The 6,012-nt window shown below is 42.8% G+C and overlaps 1 pseudogene; it reads left to right on the forward strand.

Annotated features, from left to right (window-relative positions):
- The first annotated feature begins 1,126 nt into the window (after positions 1-1,126).
- Positions 1,127-1,965, forward strand: LOC148137683 (cyclic AMP-responsive element-binding protein 1 pseudogene; annotated as a pseudogene).
- The last annotated feature ends 4,047 nt before the right edge of the window (positions 1,966-6,012 follow it).

Raw genomic sequence — 6,012 nt, forward strand, 5'->3', positions numbered from 1 at the left:
TTATGGTGGGAAGTTGATGAGCAGTGGAAGATTTTCAAACACATTTTACAAAGTGCTCAGCAAAGGTATATTCCAGTGAAAAGGAAGGACTGAAAAGGCATATTCGGCAATGGGTATCTGAGGAAAGTGATCAAATTAGTCCATAAGATATAGGAGTGGAAGTAAGGCCATGTGGCCCATCGAGTCCACTCCTCCATTTAATCATGGCTGATGGGCATTTTAACTTCACTTACCCGCATTCTCCCTGTAGCCCTTAATTCCTTGTGATATCAAGAATTTATCAATCTCTGTCTTGAAGACATTTAGCGTCCCAGCCTCCACTACACTCCGTGGCAATGAATTCCACGGGCCCACCACTCTTTGGCTGAAGAAATATCTCCGCATTTCTGTTCTGAATTTACCCCCTCTAATTCTAAGGCTGTGCCCACTGGTCCTAGTCTCCTCGCCTAATGGAAACAATTTCCGAGCATCCACCCTTTCCAAGCCATGTATTATCTTGTAAGTTTCTATTAGATCTCCCTAACCTTCTAAACTCCAATGAATATAATCCCAGGATCCTCAGCCGTTCCTCGTATGTTAGACCTACCATTCCAAGGATCATCCGTGTAAATCTCTGCTGGACACGCTGCAGTGCCAGTATGTCCATCCTGAAGTGTGGGGACTGAAACTGGACACAGAACTACAAATGGGGCCTAACCCGAGCTTTTTAAAGTCTCAGTAGCAAATCACTGCTTTTATATTCTAACCCTCTTGAGATAAATGACAACATCGCATTCGCTTTCTTAATCACGGATTCAACCTGCATGTTTACCTTTAGAGAATCCTCGACTAGCACTCCCAGACCCCTTTGTACTTTGCCTTTATGGATTTTCTCACCTTTTAGAAAGTAGCCCATGCTTGTGTTATTTTTTCCAAAGTGCAAGACCTCGCATTTGCTCATTGATGATTGAATTTCATCAGCTATTTCCTGGACCACTCTCCCAAACTGTCTAGATCCTTCTGCAGCCTTCCCACTTCCTCATTACTACCTGCCTGTCCACCTAACTTCGTATCATCAGCAATCTTCGTTAGAATGCCCCAAGTCCCTTCATCCAGATCATTAATATATAATGTGACCATGCAGGTAACCATGCCTGGGATCCAATCAACAACAAGTCCAGCAGTAACTTTAGTGCAGTTGCCGAATGGGCAGACTATTCAAGTCCAAGGAGTTATCCAAGCAGCTCAGTCCTCAGTCAGGCAGTCCCCTCAAGTTCAGACTGTTTAGCTTTCTACTATACCTGAAAGTGAGGACTCCCAGGAATCTGTGAATAGCATGACTGACTCTCAAACGTAGAGAAATTCTATAGAGACGGCCTTCATACAGGAAAATCCTGATTGAACTTTCTTCTAATCCCCCCGGTGTGCCAAGAAATCAATGAGGAGAAATCAGAAGAAGAGTCTGTCTCAACCGTTACTACAATGACGATGCAGACACCCATCTATCAGACTAGCAGCGGACAATACATTGCTGTCACACAGCGGGGACCAATTCAGCTGGCCAACAATGGTACAGATGGAGTGCAAGGACTCCAGACACTAACAATGACCAACGCAGCTACAGCCAAGTTTGGAGTAACCATTATACAGTATGCACAGAGCCCTGATGGACAGCAAATCTTTGTGCTGGGCAGCCAAGTGCTTGTACAAGGTGCTGCTGGAGATGTCCAAACCTATCAGATCCGTACAACTCCTAACTCCACTGCTGACCAGGGAATGGTTATGGCATCTTCACCAGTCCTGCAAAGCCAGCCCCAGAATGCTGAAGAAACCTCTTGTAAACGTGAAATCCGCCTCATGAAAAACAGGGAAGCAGCTCGAGAGTGCCGTCGCAAGAAGAAAGAGTATGTGAAATGCTTGGAGAATTGGGTTGCTGTTCTGGAAAATCAAATTGAAACAGAAGGCGTACAAAGTGGCCAAAAATAGCATGAAACTAGAACTGGGAAAATGTTAAATTTCAACCGAAAGCCACAAGAGCTATAAAGAAAAGTAATATAGAACATGAGAAAAATAAACTAGCACAGACTATAAAGACAGAGAGCAAAAGTTTACATAAATATATATAACGAGAAAAGAATGGCTAAAGTAAATGTTGGTCCTTTGGAAAATGAGAAGAAGCATTTAGTTATGGGATATCACAGTGGAGGATACTAATATCTTTCCAATAACTAGCAAAGATACAAAGGTAGGTGAGGATTTGGAAATTATCATTATTACAGAACAGCTAGTTTGAGACTGTTTGGAGGTAATTGAGCTAATGATAGAAAAGTTTCCTGACCTTGATGGAATGCATCCCAGGGTACTAAAAGAGATGCCAGCAAAAATAGCAAATGCACTGGCACTAATTTTCCAAAATTCACTGGACTCTGTGGCAGTCGCAGCAGATTGGGAAACAGCAAAAGTGACACCACTGTTTTAAAAAGGCGGTAGACAAAAAGTGGGGAATTATAGACCAGTTAGTTTATTCTCTGCAGTGGGAAAGATGCTTGGGTCGATAATCAAGGTAGAAATAATAGGGAATCTCGATAGAAATTGTCCCATTGTACAGACGCAGCATGGGTTCATCAAGGGCAGGTCATGGTTGACCAATCTTTTTGAATTCTCAGAAGACATTTCAAGCAAGGTGGACAACGGGAACCCAGTGGATGCGGGGTACCTGGATTTCCAAAAGACCATCAACAAGGTGCTGTGCAAGAGGCTGTTGCATAATATAAGGGTGCATGGCGTTAGCGGTAGAGTATTAGCATGGATAGAAGATTGGTAAACTAATAGGAAGCAAAGTGTGGGAACAAATGAGTATTATTCTGGTTGGCAATCATTGACAATTAGTGTGCCTCAGGGATCGGTGTTGGGACTGCAATTATTTACAACTGATACAGATGATTTGGAATTGGAACCACATGTAGGGTGTCAAAGTTTGCATGTGACACTAAGATGATTAGCAGAACAAAGTGAGCGGAGGGCTGTGAAACTTTGCAGAGGAACATAGATACATTGAGTGAGTGGGTAATGGTCTGTCAAATGAAATAGAATGTTTGTAAATATAAAGTTTATACTCTTTGGTTGTAGTAACATTTTAAAAAAAATCACTTGAATGTTAAAAAGTTGTATGATTTGCTCTGCAGAGTGACCTGAGCATCCTTCTGCATGAAGGTTGGTCACCAGGTACAACAATCAGTTCAGAAAGCAAATGGAATTTTGTTCTTCATTGCTGAAAGGAATGTGTTTAAAAGCAAAGGTTATGTTCCAGCTGTATTTGAGTGCTGGTGAGGCCACACCTGGCGTACTGCATGCAGTTTTTGTCTCCTTCCTTGAGAAAGGATGTACTGGCACGGTAGGGGGTGCAGAGGAGGTTAACTAGGTGATTCCGGAGTTGAGGGGGATGGCTTAAGAGAGACTGAGTTGATTGGCATTATATTCATTGGAATTCAGAAGAATGGAAACATATAAAATAATGAATGGAATGGATAAAATAGAAGTAGAGAGACGTTTCCATAGGCAGGTGAAGCTAGGACAAGAGGGCATCACCGCAAGACTAGAGGCAGCAAATTTAAGACTGAATTGAGAAGGAACCTCTTGACCTCTATGGAATTCATTGCCCAGGGAAGCAGTTGATGCTAGTTCAGAAAACGTTTTTAAAGCTAGGTTAGATTTTTTAAAAAGTAATTAATTAATGGACACGGTGAGAACGTGGGTAAATGGTTCTGTGTCCACGAAATGATCAGCCATGATCTTATTGAATGGCAGAGAAGGCTCGAAGGGCAGGACGGCCTTGTCCTGTTCCTAGTTCTTAGGTTATACATCCCTCCCTCATTCGTGACTTGGAGGTGTTGGTGTTGGATCGGGATGGATATAAGTAAAATTCACTGAACACCAGGCTATCGGTCAACAGGATTATTTGGAAGCACTAGGTTTGCTGCTTCTTCATCATGTGGTTTTGAGATGGTGTTGTCATTTTTAACTCTTGTAACTCATGAACAGCAAAAAAAGCCACGAAGCAATCCGCATGCTCCAGCCAACAATGGGCCCCGGGAGATTGATGTCAGCGGCGGACCAATGGAAAGGCAGGGACAGAGCTGGAGGACCTGGCGGGGCAGTTGGTCCTCCGACCAATCAGAGTGAATGAGGGGGCGGGACTAGACTATACCACATGATCATCCTCGCGGTCGGTTCGGGATGTGTGGTCGGAGAGCTGTTGGTGAGGATAGAAATAAACAGCAGCAAGCGGGAGGGAAATGGTGTTGGTATGGGTTGAGAGGGTTTATAGACATTTGGTGCACATCGGAAAATACAAATTTGAAACTGAGTCCCGTTTTTGCAGTAAACGGGAAAATGCCTCATCCAGCGATTGACTCGAGTAAGCACCACCATCTTTATTCGGGGCAACGATTCACTGACACGTGCAGACGCCAGCTTTGTAGGGGGCAAAGTTCAGCGGGACGCATGTGCAGCCTTCTCTGGAAGAGAGTCATAGAGCAGGATTTAGTCAGAGCATATTCACACCCAGAGAAAAGTTTTTTTTTTTTTCTGGATTTGTTTTGTCATTCATTTAAATGATTTGGATGTGAATAGAGGCGACACCAAAATTGGAAGTATTGTGGACAGTGATAAATGGTATCTCAGAGGACAATGGGATATTGATCGGATGGAACAATGGGCTGGGGAGTGGCAGATAGGGTTTAATTCAGATAAATGTGAGGTGTTGCATTTTACAAAAGCAAATCAGAGCAGGATTCACACACTGAATTGTAAGGTCTTGGAGAGTCTTGCTGAACAAAGAGACCTTGGAATGCAGGTTCATAGTTCCTTGAAAGTAGAGTTGCAGGTCGATAGGATAGTGAAGAAGGCATTTCGTATGCTTCCCTTTATTGGTCAGAGCATTGAGTAATAGAGCTGGACAGGACATTGGTTAGGTCACTTTTGGAATATTGTGTGCAGTTCTGGTCTCCCTCTGAAACTTGAAAGGTTTGAGAATTGATTTTCAAGGATGTTGCCAGCGTTGGAGGATTTGAGTTGCAGGGAGAGGCATAATGGGCTGAGGTGTGATGTTATAGAGGCTTATAAATATCGTGAGGGAAATGGATAGCGTAAATAGACAAGGGTTGGTGGAGCCCAGAACTAGAGGATATAGGTTTAGGGTGGTGGGGGGAATTCAAAAGGAGCCTAAAGGGCAACTAAAATTGAAACATTTGAAAGGCATTTGAAAAGGAAGGGTTCAGAGGGATGTTGGCCAAGTGCTGGCAAATGGGAATACATTAGGTTAGAATATCTGGTTGGCATAGATGGGTTGGACCGAAGAGTCAGTTTCTGTGCTAGACATCTCTGGCTGTGGGATCATAAAAGTGAACATTGCTCTGATTCATCTCTGGGCTCCTTGATGTCCACTTGTTTGTTGTCTAGCTTTCTCAGTCTCTCATGTGTATTTTTGCTCTGTGTAGTATTTTACTATTACGTTCACAGACCTCTTTGTAAATGAATTGTCCACTGCTGCCTGGCTCCTGACCATATGCTCCATTATCAGGTTATTTTTTCCACAATATATCTGACAGTCAAGAGTTCTTTTTTCCAATAAGTGAGTGGATTTTCCTTCCATTTCTGACAGTCAAATTCTGCACCATTTTCATTCCCTATAAAACTAATTGCACTCGCTGAAACATGATGTGTATTTCTCCTTCCACAGATACAAGTGATCAAGGCCAAAGCTCTGTTGCCTGTTAAGAAGGTGATGTTTGACTTCCTTGTACTGCTGCAGTTGGAATGGTGAAGGTGCTCCCACAGCGTGGTTGGGTAGGAGACATTACAGATTATTCACTCAGAGATAGTGAAGAGTAGAAGATATCTGTACAAATCAACACATTTTTAATTTCACAAAAATATTGAGAACTTTTGACATAAGGCCACAGATGGAGAATATTATGTCCGGTGACCAAACCTTTGCGAAATAAGCAATTTTTCAGGAATGACTGAAAGGAA

The sequence above is a fragment of the Chiloscyllium plagiosum genome, unplaced genomic scaffold (genome assembly GCF_037043375.1).
Source record: "Chiloscyllium plagiosum isolate Xiang-an unplaced genomic scaffold, Cpla_swu_hap1 HiC_scaffold_42, whole genome shotgun sequence".
NCBI lineage: Eukaryota > Metazoa > Chordata > Chondrichthyes > Orectolobiformes > Hemiscylliidae > Chiloscyllium > Chiloscyllium plagiosum.